General features: G+C 43.7%; 1 pseudogene; it reads left to right on the forward strand.

Moving 5' to 3' along the window:
- LOC136107420 (alpha-2-macroglobulin-like protein 1) overlaps window positions 1-15,468 on the forward strand; it is a 44,924-nt pseudogene extending 29,456 nt beyond the window's left edge.
- Window positions 15,469-15,489: the final 21 nt, after the last annotated feature.

Here is a 15,489-nt window from a genome sequence, read left to right on the forward strand (position 1 = left end):
CATCAGATTCTCTGCCTGATTCTGTACACTTTGTACCACCTGTGGTATCTGAGTACTTTCGTTATTATTGACTGCTCTTCGTGGCCTAATTTGCAATTCCATTTGAATAGTCCCATTTTCCCACTGTTTATCAGAGGCCTTGTGGAATAGAGTGGCACTTCCCCCTCCAATTTTCAAAAGTACAAACACTCTAACCAAAATCACAATTCGGTAATGCAAACCAGACATTACTGCGATATAATCTTGAGCGTGGTAGGACCCACTATTTGCGATTGCCATAGCCTTGGGACTCTTTTCACTCGGATATAGTGTATCCAGGAGTCTACTCCAGCAACTTTGACTGCGGTGAATGTAGTTAGGAGTACTTGATAAGGTCTGTCCCAACGCTCTTTTAAGGGTTCTTCATTCCAAGTTCTTATATACACCGTGTCTCCAGGCTCTATATCATGTACCGGATTCTCAAGCGCTAGTGGACGATTCCACACTAGTGCGGATCTGAGTTGATTTAATGTCCTGTCAAGAGACAACACATAATTGTACAAGTCCTGATTGCCTTTTACATGTACCTCTGGGTTTGGGTTTGGTGCTTCATATGGTTTGCCATACAGAATCTCGTATGGACTTACTGACATTCCACTCCTAGGTTTAATCCTAATACGCAACAATGCTATTGGCAAGGCCTGAAGCCATTGAATTTTTGCTTCCTGACAGATCTTGCTAAGTTGCCTTTTTAGGGTTTGATTCATTTTCTCCACTTGTCCACTAGACTGGGGTCTCCATGGGGTATGTAACTCCCACTTAATTCCCAAACATCTGCTGACTTCCTTTATCAATTGTGCAACAAAGTGCGGTCCCCTATTGGATGATATCCCCAGTGGTACCCCAAATCTAGGGATTATTTCCTTTAGTAACCATTTTACAGTTTCTTTTGTCTGGTTGGTGCGACAAGGGAAAGCTTCCGGCCATCCTGAAAAGGTATCTACCCCAACTAGTATATACCTAAATCCTCGAGTTCTGGGGAGTTCCGCATAATCTATTTGCCAATAATCCCCAGGTTGTATGCCTGTCTTAATTTTCCCGATTTCTATTTTTCTTTTTACTAAAGGATTATTTTTCAAGCAAATTTCACACTTAGCTGTAATAGACTTTGCCATTGTTAACATCTGGACCGAGATAATTTGTTTTCTTAGATAAGCTACCAATGCTTCTGCACCCCAGTGACACTTCTGGTGTTCCGTCTGAAGTATTCCTCTCATAATAGGGGTTGGTACCACAACTTGTCCATTGGTGGTTACATACCACCCAGAATTATTCTTGCTGGCTTTTACTAGACTTGCCAATTTCTCATCTTCTGTAGAATATTTAGGTGGTTCTGAAGGTAATAAATCAATTGCTCTTACCTTCTGGGAGACAAGACCCACCATTATTCTCACTTGCCGTGCTACTGACCGAGCTGTTTGATCAGCAAGCCGATTTCCCTCGATTATTTTTGATGTTCCACTTTGATGAGCTTTACAGTGCATTACAGCAACTTGTGATGGTTTTTGAATGGCATTGATCAGGTTCAGTATCTCCTCCTGGTACTTAATGTTTGTTCCTTGTGAAGAGAGCAGTCCCCGTTCTTTCCAAAGGGCTCCATGCACATGAACAACTCCGAAAGCATATTTTGAGTCAGTCCATATGTTAACTTTCTTGTTTTCGCTGAGTTCCAATGCCCTGGTTAAGGCGATTAACTCCGCTTTTTGTGCTGAGGTGTTTGACGGTAAGGGTTTAGCCTCAATTACTGTCTTGGCAGTAGTGATCGCATATCCTGCATACCGTATTCCACTTTCCACAAAGCTACTGCCATCAGTAAAAAGTTCCCAGTCAGTTTCTGCCAGCAGAGCGTCTTTCAAATCAGGGTGACTTGCGTGGGTATATTCGATGACTTCCACGCAATCATGTTCCAGCTCTCCTTCTTCAGTACCTGCACCCAAAAACTCAGCAGGATTCATTAAGTTAGTAGTTTTTAGAACAACATCATCTTGTTCTGTCAGAATTACCTGGTATTTCATCATTCTGCTTGGGGAAAGCCAATGCCCCCCCTTTTGTTCCAATACTGTTGTCACCATATGGGATACAAACACTTCTATCCTTTTTCCCATAGTTAATCTTCGGACTTCCTGGATCAGTACTACTGTAGCAGCTACCGCCCGTAAGCACGCCAGCCACCCAGCACTTACCTGATCTAGCTGTTTAGAAAAATAGCCAACAGGTCTTTTCCAAGATCCCAGTTGTTGGGTTAATACTCCCAAGGCAAGTCTCTGTCGCTCATGTACAAACAACTGGAAATCTTTGCTCAAGTCCAGCAGGCCCAAAGCAGGTGCCTGCATCAAAGCTTGTTTCAATTTTTGGAAAGCTTCTTGTTGTGGCTTTCCCCACACTAAGGTGTTATTCTTCTGTGCCTCATATAAAGGTTTGGCAATAAGTCCATAGTCCATGATCCAGAGCCTGCACCATCCTGTCATTCCTAAAAGAGATCTTAATTCATGTAAGTTTCGTGGTTCTGAGATAGCACAAATAGCATGCACATGGTTTATACTCAATTTTCGCTGTCCTTGAGAGAGCTCGCATCCTAAATAGGTCACAGTCTCGGATGCAATCTGAGCTTTATTTTTCGATACTTTGTACCCATTCGTTCCCAATTGGTTCAATATTTCAATCGTTACCTGGATGCAGAGTTCTCGTGTCTCAGTTGCAATCAAAATGTCATCCACGTATTGTAGCAACAGGTACCGTTGTCGAGGGATCACGATATGACCTTTCGTAGTCCATTCCTCGAGGTCCTTGGCTAACTGATTTCCAAAGATGGTTGGGCTATTCTTGAATACTTGCGGAAGGCGTGTCCAGGTTAATTGAGTTTTCCTTCCATTGTGTGGATTTTCCCATTCAAAAGCAAATAGCTTTTTGCTTTCCTGGTCGAGGGGTATGCAGAAGAAGGCATCTTTTAAATCAAGTACAGTAAACCATTTATATTTCTCTTTCACAGATGTTAACAAGGTATATAGATTTGCAACTACCGGATAAATGTCCTTAGTGATCTGGTTTACAGCCCGCAAATCTTGGACTAATCAATAATTACCATCAGGCTTCTTGCTGGAAAAATTGGAGTATTATATTCTGATTCACATTCCTCTAGAATTCCATACCTCAAGAATTTTTCAATTAGAGGCACTATTCCTAACCTAGCTTCTAGTTTCAGTGGGTACTGCCTCAACTGTACTGGCTTGGTATCTTCCTTCAGTTCTACTTTAACGGGCTGGGCTGTTTTCGATTTCCCAGGTATGTCAGTCTCCCATACCGTAGGGATCACAGCCTCCTCCACAGCTTGTGGTACCTCCGCTACAAGGTTTTCTTTTAATAGCAGAACTTGTCCTACCTTAGATTTTGGAATTTTCATTACCAGGTTTCCATCCTCGAATGTTATTACAGCATCCAATTTGGTCAATAAATCCCATCCTAAAAGGGAAACTGGACAGTCTGGAACATATAAGAACTCATGGGTTAATTCCTTTTCTCCAAAACACAGATCTAAGGGTTGTAGGAATGGCCGTACTTCTTCCTTCCCTGTGGCACCAACAATCATTGTCGTTTTATGACTTACTGTTCCCTGTAAAGAATTTAGCACAGAACAGGTAGCCCCTGTATCCACTAAAAATCTCACATCCTGGTCCCCCACTTGTATTGTCACCAGGGGCTCCTTATTCTGGGCATCTGTTTTCGTGCTGCCATATAGTCAGCTGTTGTTACTATACTCTCCCAACACCATAGTTTGTACTGCATTTCCTACTGCATTTGGTACCCGACTCACGGGACCCGGCCAGTTTGGGCATTCATTTTTCCAGTGTCCTTCCTCCCTACAATAAGCACATTGATTTAAACCAAGCTTTACAACAGGCCTCAAAGGAGTTCCCTGAACATTCCGAAAACCGCGCCCTCGGCTGTCTCTAGTTCCTCTACCACGGACTCCCATTCCTACTCCCCTGCCTTGTCCTTGGACCAGGGCCAACAAGTGTTGTTGATGACGCCTCGACTGTTCCTTTTCTCTATTATTATAAACTTTCCAGGCTGTTTCTAACATAACATCCAGATCTTGTAATTGCGCTCCCTCCAGTTTCTGTAATTTCTTTCGAATATCATCCTGAGACTGCCCCAAAAAGATTAAAGCCAACTGAACCCTTGCTTGTTCTGTTTCAATATCTAAATCCGTATATCTTTTTGCAGTTTCCTTTAATCTTTCTAAAAAGGCTGAAGGGGATTCGTTCTTTTCCTGCTTAACGCTATACAATTTTGACCAATTCATTTGTTTTGGCATAGCAGTCTGAACACTGATTAATAACCAGTCCTGATACCTCCGTAGGCGAAGCTGACCACCTCCAGTATTATAATCCCACCGGGGATCCTCTTTTGGGAAATTTTCATCAACATTACCGCCCACTGTTTCATTCCAAATATCCTCCCTTACTTTATCTCTTACTACCCATATAACCATATCTTTTTCTGTAGAATCCATTAATGTGTCAAGAATCACCTGCAAATCATCCCAACCAGGATTCTGCGTTTTAATTATCATTTTAATTACCCTTGCAACCTTGTCTGGGTTTTCCCGGTAAGGACCAGCTGATTGTTTCCAGATCACTAAATCTCCTGGTGAAAACGGGACTTTTACATAAACTGGCTCCCCCCCCACTCCTACCACTTGTCTTAGGGGTGCTATTACATTTGATGGTCCACCCCCCTTTTGGGCTTCCTTTTCTCTGTTCCTAGTCCTGTGGGATATTGGTGTAGTTGTTACTCCTTTTACACCAGCTGCTGCCCCCTCATCCCCACTGGAATCGACATCGCTTTCAGTAAGACGCACAGGTGCCGAGGGTTTGAGGGGTTTAGGTGCAGAGGGTTCAGTTTCTGAAGGCGCAACATCGAGACACGGCAGATCTAATTTTAAAGCGTTATCGCTACTGTTCTCTACAGCCAAACACGTCATGCATTTCTTTTCTGCCGTACATCCCATACATTTATCATTAGTACCGCTCCTCTGGACTAACATTAACCCACATTCCTTCCTCCAGTCCTGTTTTTGTTCAAGATAGAAAAAGAGATCCACATACTGTACCTCATCCCATTTACCTTCCCTTTGACAAAACCTCATTAATTCAACAATAGTTCCATGTTCTAAAGTACCCTCCGGTGGCCAACGTACTTCATTAGGCAAGTCATATTCAGGCCACCAGCGAGTACAATATTCAATTAATTTCTTTTTGCTCATTGATTGTCCAAATCCAGCCTCCTTCCAATGTTTCAACAAACAATCTAATGGTGACATCTTTGTACCACACATCAGCACAAAAGAGTAACACACTGACGGTTAATACAGAAAGATAACACACGGATAACTTTAAAATGACCAGTTTCAACAGTGAATACAGATCAAATTACCAGAACGATAAACCAGGTGCTGAACAGCATAAATAACCAGACCAAGTGGTGAGCCTGAATAACAGAAATAACAGACCAGGTGCGCATAAATAACCAGATCCCAGGTGCCGAGCCTGCGGCATAAATAACTAGACCAAACCAGATGCCGAACCTGCAGAGGTTTCCCTCTGTCTAATGGACGGCTGCCTAGGCAATACCCCGGGAGCTCCCTGCCCAACCGAGCGTGGCTTTTGCCACGTCTGACCGGCAGGCTACCAGATGCCTGACCAGCAGGCTACCAGACCAGAAGGGTACCCAATAATCCAGATAAAACAACAGATAAAGCACCTTCTTACCAGTCAGAGGTCCGTCGTGAGCAGCGGAGGGTCAGTCGCGTCCGATGCGCTTCCCAAGAATACCTCGGTGCTAGCCGGAGCAGGATCGAGACGCGATCCACCTCAGTGCTCGCGAGGTCCCATCTGAGGTCGCCAAAAATGTTAGCAATCAGGACACATAACCACGGGCGTAGTTAGATGCGGTGCTTTATTTCAGTGCTGGGAAACCAGGGGTTCGCACCCAAAGCTGGCTTCAGCAGTCAGTTTAAGTTGCACAGTATTTATACAGTCCATTCACATACATCTTCATATATTCATTTAGGATTATTAGAATATGTAATAGTTACTCAACATTTATTGCAACATCAATTGCAACACCTTGGAATTACTTTGATCATGCGCAGTGTCCCCTGGTGGTCTTTCAGGGGGTCTTCAGGATGAAGTAAGCAGTCTTCATCGCTTCTGTCTTTTTCACCTTTGGGTACTGCACATGCGCACTACTCTATAATTACATAACTGCTGACTAGCTTGATTTCCAGAGATACTGTGTATATTTCTTCTCATTCTAGGCATATTTGGGCTAAGATAAATGCTAGGTTGATAAGATAAGAATATACTCAAATCCCTTATTAGGTAAAACACAATATGCAAAGGATAAATCAGTTTTGCACCTGTTCCAGAAGGGAACATCTTGTAAAATTGATTCTGTTACTAACAATCTGAAGAGTAAAAAAATAAGGTAGTAGGATGGTTACATTAAAGAGAAAGTAGTTTGGCATTACCCTGCCATGCAGTTCTGTTGCTCACCACCCTCTTTTTTTTTTTTTTTCCTACAGATGACCGCACAGCAAGAGAATATGTTTTTCCTTGCAGTTCAGGTTAGTGTTAAAAGGCTTCCAAGGCAGGAACAGATGAAACAGAGCAGAGGACTGGTGGTAAGCAAGCAAAGCAGCCCACCTAGATGATGCAGAGCCTTCCTGGACTGCAGGTTGAATTAGGATCTACTGTACTAGTTCTGGGCACAGTTTCCAGCCCAGGTATAATCTCAATGCAGACCAAGGCTTGAGCATGCCATTCAGAGTTAAAAGGATCTGTCTTTATTCCATTTCCATGCACTCCTTTCATTGTAGAGTCCTCGCAGCATCCCAAATATGAATGCAACTGGAAATGTCAATGACAAAAAGATGTTGCAGCTCATCCCCTCAGATTTGTTAGTCCTTAGATTTCTTCCTAAAAATTCATCAGGCACTTTGCCTTTTCTTGCTCTTTCTTTCTGGAGATGTCTCGAAGAAGAGTTCCTACTGGAATGCCCTGGCTCTGGAATCAATAACCTGAGTTTCCTGTTTCCATAAGGAAAACTTCATTGCTCTGGCTCTTCTCTGCTGTGTTGTATGCATCTCTGATCCATGTCCCAAGTTTCTGTGTGAAACCTGGTTTGATACACAGTAGTTCAAGATGAAGTGAAATAAAGTATGTAGAAAGAAGGCGATGACTTGACAGTTCATGAAATCTGAACAGATTTTAATGTCTGAAAAAGAGAGAAACATTACCTAGGTCATGGTTACATACTTCGCTTTTGATCACCATGTTGGCATAAATATTCCTCTCCACCCCAAATCTTATCTCTGAGCTACCTTCTCAACTGAGTTAACACAACAGTCTGTCTGCAACCAAACTCCAAGCAAAAAAAACAAGAAATTTCACTACACAGCCCTGTGGACCATCTTTCTGTCACAACTGAAGAGTAGGAACAGAGGGATGTAGCAGCATCACAGACTGAGAAAGAATGGGACTTTTCTTGGTAATACTTTTAGGTATTCTGAACAGTGCCATATGAACCAACCAAACAGAAAAAACAAACAAACCAACCAAACCAAAATTAAAAAAAAAAAAAAAAGCAAACCCAACCCAAACCAACAACAACCAACCAACCAACCAAAAACATAACAGTGGAAATTCCCCTTACCTGACTAAAACTAATCAGTCCTGACACAGGAACAAATCTCTCTCTCTCTCTCTCACTCTTGGAAGTTGGGATCCTGCAGCAGAGTGAGGGAAATGAGGAGAAAGGAGGAGAGGGAGAGATTGGGGACTAGGGTTAGGTGGGTCATGTGGGGATGTAGGATGAGGAAGAGAGATAGAGCCCTCATGGGTGTGTGGTGACATTGGGATGGAGCTGTAGGTGTTGCGGAACCCAAGGGCAAGACAAGACCCTGCCTCACCCAGCCTATAGCCATCCCTGCCAAGGTGGTTAGTTTCCTCCTTTCACAGCCCTGGATGCTAAGCTGCCCCAAGACCTCTGCCTGGTCTCAGTGTCTGAGCCTCCACCAGCATCCTGCACCCCAACTTCCCTCAACCCTTTCCCTCCTGTTCTCTCATACCTCATCTTCTCCTTCCCTCTGCCACCAAGTTCCTCTCTCTCTCAGGGTGTCTCCTGCTCTGAGACACACAAACACTCCCATGAAGGCAACAGCCCACCCCCTGCTGCTGTCACACTCTCTCCTCTGCCCAGTGGTATTCCTTTTGATCCCCTCCATAGAACTGAGAAGAAATTATTCCTGGTTCTTTGCTTCCCCTTCACACTGTCCTGCTCTTCCACTGCCCACGCTGTAACCCCAAGTCCCAGTCCCCATTGCCCACGTGGCCTGCCTCAACTGCTGCCAGCGCTGTTTATCCCAAGAACTTTTGTTCCCCAAATGGTCCCTGCCCCTTCCAAAATTTTCTGCCTGCCCAAGCATTCTGTCCATTCCAGTACTTCTTTCCTCTTCAGTTTAATGGTCAGCAGATCTGTCTTTACCTGGTTGACCTCACCCTCCTGTCTGTTATGTATGCCACTTTCCCACCTGTGCAAGACCCTTACTTACTCTTCCTCTTGTTTTCTATTCTGCTTTTGTCTTTTCTTACTCCATTTTTTACTTTGTATTTCTCCGTGTCCCCTTTGGGCAAGGAAATTTTTCACAAACAGTGTACATTTCTGCAGTTGGTGTCCTTTTCATTGTCATCTCTCCCTTTTTTTGTTTGCTTTGTGTTTCCAGGCATTCCACATTTAAATTCAGTCCTAACTACACCGTTTTTACTATCATCTTTTATATCATGTACCACTACTCAGTGCTCATCTCTTTTTTTTTTTTCTGTAAACAATCAGAAATGACTGTCTCTACAGGTGTGATTTGGGGTAACACTTTCCTTTTCTCCCCCTCTTCTTTTTGGAGAAATGCACATATAATAGCAATGCATGGCCCTTCCTGTTTTCTTTGTTCATCTCCCTGTCTTGGACTTTGACTCACATGACTGCCTCCCATAAAGCTGGGTTCAGTTTTCCCATTTCAGCTACCCATGCTCAGGCCTTGTGGATGGGTCATTCAACACTGTGCATGTTTAAACTCTGGCAATACCCAGTCCCATCCTGTAAAGACATTAACCTAGAAGGCTAATCTTATCTGTGAGACTACTAGAAAAACATAATAATATGAGGAATCTGAGGATGCAACACACACAGTAGTAGAGTAGATTGTATGCACATGGCTCATCAGGATGTGCACTCCATTAGCAAGGCAGTACACAAAAAGGTGGGACACCAGATAAGAAAAATGCGTACTGGTTTTATAGAGCTAATTATCACAGAAGAAGTTACCAGATAGTCATGCCATAAATATGATGTAAAGCTATATAGTCAACGAGACTGGAAACAATGGCGAAAAATTGAACAAGGTGGGCTGCGTGTTTGGGAGCAGATGATGCTTCTAAAGAGGAAGTATGTAGGAGAGAAAAAGGGGGGAAAAGGAACATAAAGTGAAGGGTTGTTTCAGGGATCCCTTTGCCTGATTCCCACAGCTTGCAAGAGGACTGTACATCTATTTTTTTCTGAACATTCAGAGTGATCTGTCCATACAGTAGGCAGAGTCAGTTCTTTCCCTACTCATCATTGGTCTCGGGGTTGTCCAGTAGGGACAGGAAAAAAGGAAAATAAAACTCTGCTAGCAGTGGCTAAGAAGCATGAGGAACTAAGTGTTTCTGTGGACAACTGATACAAAAAAGAGGACAGGGCTGAGTTCAAGCAAGCAAAAAGATGAAGGAACTGGAAGGAGCCTCCATGGAGCATTCCCCTAGCATTGTTCCTTCCCAAGACATTCATGGGAGTCAATGAGAACTGTTCGATGGTGCTCTGTCAATGGACAGGAAAGAACAAGGGAGCAAAGTGGTACTCACCATCTCCCACTTGCCTTCTAGGCAAGTTTCTTCCACTGGGTATTTGGGCTGGACTGAATGAGCTTCATGAGGAAGGTCCTCTAATCAGATTGAACTTCAGATAGGGAGGTTATAAATGAAAACTGAATGCTGTAACTCAGTGTGCTCGGTGTGACCATGAGTCAGGCTCTCCTGCCTCTAAATGGACATGCATCAAAGGTCTGTTTTACAGGAAATGAAGTATGTGAAATGTGAATACAAACAGATGTTTCCAGGTTTTTGTTTCAAATCAGATCAATGTTGTTCAGCTGCATATACGAGGGGCTGAGGAAGCTGTCAAACCAGAGGGCTGAAAAATAGCTGCTGTGTCGCAAGCTTCCTTAAAACAGCAGTGTACATTAGAAATCGGTAATGTCTTTGTATCTTGGAGCAAACTTCAGGGAATAGGAGTGGCTAGCCTGTGCTGGGTGGGCAATCTGAAGCTTGTTCAGCTCTGCTGACAGTAGAAAGGTGCTCCCTGTCCTTGATGACATCCATAGGAAATGTTTTCCAGTCCAAGAAAGGAACCTTTGCTATGTATAAGCAAAGCTGGGGTACAAGTAGCAGATATCCAGGAGACTTCTTCCCATCACCTCACCACAGCTGTTACATGGGTTTTGATTGCCCAGATGGCCTGGAGGCAAATGGAAATCCAATTTCCTTTGTGAATGTGGTTGTTCCAGCTTAAGGGCAGAGGCCCTGGAATGTGGCTTACCTTTGACATTCAAAGAGCCTTCCTTCCTGAGAAAAGTCTAAAGCTTGTTACTTGTGTTGTACGGTTTGCCACACAGTGGTCTTTTCCCCAGAGTCTCTCATGTTGACAAGCAGTATAGTTGATACCGTCTTGATGGCCAGGGCCAGTAACATTTGTAAGTAGACTGATATGTATCAGCTTTCTCTTGTTGACCCGGTTTTCCTTTCATATGCAATTAACATCTTAAAGACAGTGGAGAGGAGAAGGGTGCCTTCAGGGTATGGCAGGTAATTGACCCCTCATGCTGGCTCCTCACACACATATAAAGCATTCTGATGTTCCCTTTATGTATTCCAACTTCCGAGCTGCTGCAGGGAGCAGAAAGGAGGTTTTGCATGCACTGACCTGTTTTTTTGAGGAACAGGAAATAAAGATAAGGAGATGTGGTTGCAGTCTCTCTGCTTTCTCAGCTTGCAGACTTAGAGAAACCTTCTAATGGTAGGAAGTGCAGATTCACACTAGGATCAGTCATGCCGGAAATAAAGTGTAGGACAGGGGTATGGGAGAGGTGGTGGTATATCAAGACTTGTATCAAATGCGGGGCTGGCAAGGTCAGAGCAGGACTTAACACACTCAGATGAGTTTTTGCTCAGAATCAGAAGAAAATAGAAATCAGATCCTGCGGTTGCTATGATCATGTGTTCAGCTTCCTTCTGGAGATAGTGATGGGTCAGGGGGGCCAGGGCTAGCAGAATCTAGTGCTAGTTGAGATCTAGTGGTGTGGTGAGGCTGCAGATGGGCTGGTGTCCATATACGTGAAGGTGTGGATACCAAAAGCAGAGATCTGGGCAGCCTGTAAGAAGTACTTTGCAGAAACTGCAAGATAGGCCTATCCCAATTATATGTCCTAGTAAACTGGGAATGATGTCAACCTCTTCTCTGAGAAGGAAGACATTCCAGGCATGGAGGTGGCTGTAAATCGGACTTCTGGCTCCCCTTGCACCTCTGTGCTATAGATCTGTGAGAAATGCAGTTGTGATTCATGCTAAGATGTTTAATGTTTACAGATATAACCAAATGAGGCACGGGCTCTGAACCTGGAAAAAGGAAAAGATGGTTAAGTTCTATGTAAAAAGTTATGAAACTTGTTTATGAAGTTATACTGATAGAGGGAACTAACATTTTAAGGGTTAAGCAACTACATAATAAGGGCCTACTAACAAGCTAACACCTCAAGCCACATAATTAATATCTAGTTTAGAGCTGTATGTAACCAATTGTGCTAAGAAAAAAGTAGGACTTCATCGAATGGCGAGATAAGAAGTTTTACAGCACCAGTTGTAACCTTGAGGAGACAAGATAGCCAAGATTTACAGCAAAAGGGGGGTGCCAGTCTGGTTTTGGTCGACTTGGCAGCTTGGGTTCCAGCCAATTCATCATAATGAGCCAAAGGTAAAAAGTTCACTGTGACGAAGCTGAAGGAGCCTTCATCCAAAGACCCTCAAAGACCCCTCCTCAAAATCACCAAGTGACACTGCGCAGGCGCAACAGGGGAGAGTCAGGGAGGAGACTATGTAAATGGTTATCTGAGACTCATTTTAATAAGAAGCAGGAAAGGTTATGAATACGTATAGACATTCCTGGGGTTATTATGAATATGTAATACCTTACTGTATTTAAGCACGCTTCTTATTGTTAAAAGGTGTGCGTGTTGGGTGGAGCAAATCCGCCACGCACCCAGTGCTGTTTTGCTTATGCTCTAATGAACACGTGTTTAAAGAATACAATTAAGGAATTGGATTAAATGTTGTTTATCCATAGAAAAAGCGTAAGTTAGTTATTTCAGATCTAAGCATTAGTTCTTGATGGCTGAGGCTGAATACATTACAAGATACCCTGTTCCCTGACATTGTGCATGAAAATTCCAGTCTTCCCCACCACAAGAGTTTTCACACAAGGTTTTTCCACCACAAGTTTTCCTTCTGTGGTACCTGGAGGTGATGGTCTTGCTTCCAGAGGGAAGCAAGAAATTGAGTGTGGTAAAGAAGGCAAATGCTGATACACAGGCTAGACGTCCATGGATATGCTAGTACTATATGAATTTGTACGGCACAGTATGCAGACTCATCTTCATGCTCAACAGTGCTGTCTACTTATCTGTGTATGAGGTCCATTTGCTATCGCCGTCTTCCTGATAAATTGCAAGAAAAGTTGCACTCAAAAGGTGCACTTTTCCACCAAGGCCACTGAGTGTCGCCATCGCTCCGTGGCTTGCTCTGTAAGATGCTGTTTCTCCAGCAAAACTCCTTTGCTTCAAAGGGTTGTAACGGGAAAACAAAAAACCCGCACAAACTAACAAAACAAACAAACAAAAAAAGAAGAACACACAAAAAAAACCAACCAAACAAAAAAACCCCCGTAATTTGAATGAAAATGGGTTTCTTCTGGCTAAGCCCAGAGCTGGGAAGGTCGGCATCAAGTGATGCCACCTATGAAATGAATCCCAGCTTGTATTTACACATAGGTTTCCAGACAGACCCTGTAAGCCATTCTCACCAATTGTAGCATGAGCCTCAATAGTGCTTCATGAAGAGACACTGAAAATGTTGGGATTTCACCATTCGGTGAGCAGTATTAGCAGAATCTAGTTACTAGATGGGTGACTGAGATTTACAAAAATAATGAAGGCAGTGGATGAAGGGAATGGAAAACTGTTCTTCAGCAAATCTTTCCATGGCAGACTAAGGGCATATGATAAAACTAGTTCGTAATGCATTTAAAACAAACACAAAACGTACATTCTAAGAACCTACTGCGGGTGTTATGGGAGACAATAATATCAGCAGCCTCGAAGTACACCCCAGTAAGTCCTAAAGCTTCTTTATTGCAGTAGTTCCCCTTCATTTGCATGGATACCACTGAGGGTTTCCTTCCTTGAATCCACTTCAGCGGGCTTTGCAACAGGGATAAATGGCTTAGTCGTTCATCCAGTCGTTGAGGGGTTTAAGTAGTGGTTGATTCACAGGGATTAGTTGGCTGGGCTCCCTGCCTTGTCATTGTTCCATTGATCACTACCTGAGCATTTGGCTTATTTTGAATGGCCTTAAATACATCTTTCAGCTTTTTGTTTGTTTGGCTTTGTTTCTGTTTTTTAATCAGACACTTTTCCATCTGAATTAAAAAAGAATCCCCAACATTTAGAGCAGGTGTGTATGGTAACAGACCAAACACTCTCCTGTACAGCGTGTTTTGCTGCTTTTTGGGCAGCAGCGAATTCTACTTTGTGATTCTGAGTCAATGAGAGTGGATCTCCTGTGAACTGATAGCCCAGTACTTTTGTTACTGAGCCAGATGCAATGATCTTGTAACATGAAGCTCAGTCATATCATTTGCAGGGAAATTTATGATGCTCATAGCCTCAGCAGTACTTGAGCTTCTGCACCTTGCACACATAGATGGAGAATGATTAGTTTCTGCTTGTCTTTTGCTTCTTCCTACCCTTCCTTGGTGCATGAACCATCATCCTTCAAGGAAACTCCTTGGGTCTCATCAAGATTGATCAGATCTGATAGAGCATTTCTTGTGATCTTAGCAACAGTCATTCTGACTACAACACTACTGTTATAAATGAACAAGTTTACCTTAATTGACTAATCTTAACTAAGACAGGCAACTGACAGAAGATCTGATATTCTTGGAGAGTAATCAAGGGAAGTAAGGTCTAAGTGCCTGCACAGTGCAGCCTCTCCTCTGAAAGTTGCCAGCAAACTGCCACTGTGGTTTCTTCACCCTGTTTATGCAAGTTTCCACTGTGAACCTCTACATGTGCTCTCCATGACCTGGACAGAAACCCCTCAGGAACTATTATTACCACTATGTCGTGTCTGCTCATCAAAGCTTGTTCCAGGTACTAAGACAAACATTTTACACCCTATATGTAGGAAACAATTATTTTGCAAATATAATAGGATCAGGTAGGATGTCTCAGCAAAGCAATTTTTTTTCAATAACAATATTGCAACACCAGGTGTTCTACCTAAAGGTAAGCACACAGAACTGGGCAAAAAGCCCCTGCTTATATCGCCCCCAAATCCCGGCTGCAATTTCCCTCCCCTGCTCCCCATTGGTTGGGTACCTCAGGGTTTACAGACTACCCGATGCCTGCCTCAGTTTCCATACAAAACCCTCCCCTTATCAATCTATTTAAGATATGGATTCCTGGTATTTTGGCTATCCTTCCCCCTAAACTAACTTGTAAATACAGGTATCGGTATGCATACAGGTATCAGTATATATTCCGGGAAGAGACTGTTTTACACTAAGAATTCATAGTCCGATGTCTCTCGGTCCTTCCCCCCTGCTGGGGTGAGGCGCCAGGTCCTCAATTATGTAAAATCAACAGTTCTTCGTTAAAAGTTCCTTACACTATATAAATCTACCGATGTTTAACAAGCTTAACCAATGCCCAGAAGGATCGATCGCAAGTGTATTTCAGCACAGAGAGCACCCTCTCTGAATGGCGAAGAGTCCTCGGCGCCTGCCGTACAGCCGGGCTGTGACGCTCAGGAACATCTTGATTAATTAGTCCATTTCTCGTGCAGGTCCAGCAGGCGGCCGCGACCGAGTATCCCAGCGCCCCTTCCCGGCAAGGTCTGGCGGGTGAGCGGGACCGGCCCGGGCAGGCCCGGCCCCCGGCGAGGCCCCGTCCCTCAGCCGTGTCCCGCCGGGTGCTGGCTGCTGTCACCAGGGCAACGGCAAGCGGCGCCCCGGGAAGCGTGT

Source organism: Patagioenas fasciata, chromosome 1 (assembly GCF_037038585.1).
Source record: "Patagioenas fasciata isolate bPatFas1 chromosome 1, bPatFas1.hap1, whole genome shotgun sequence".
Lineage (NCBI taxonomy): Eukaryota > Metazoa > Chordata > Aves > Columbiformes > Columbidae > Patagioenas > Patagioenas fasciata.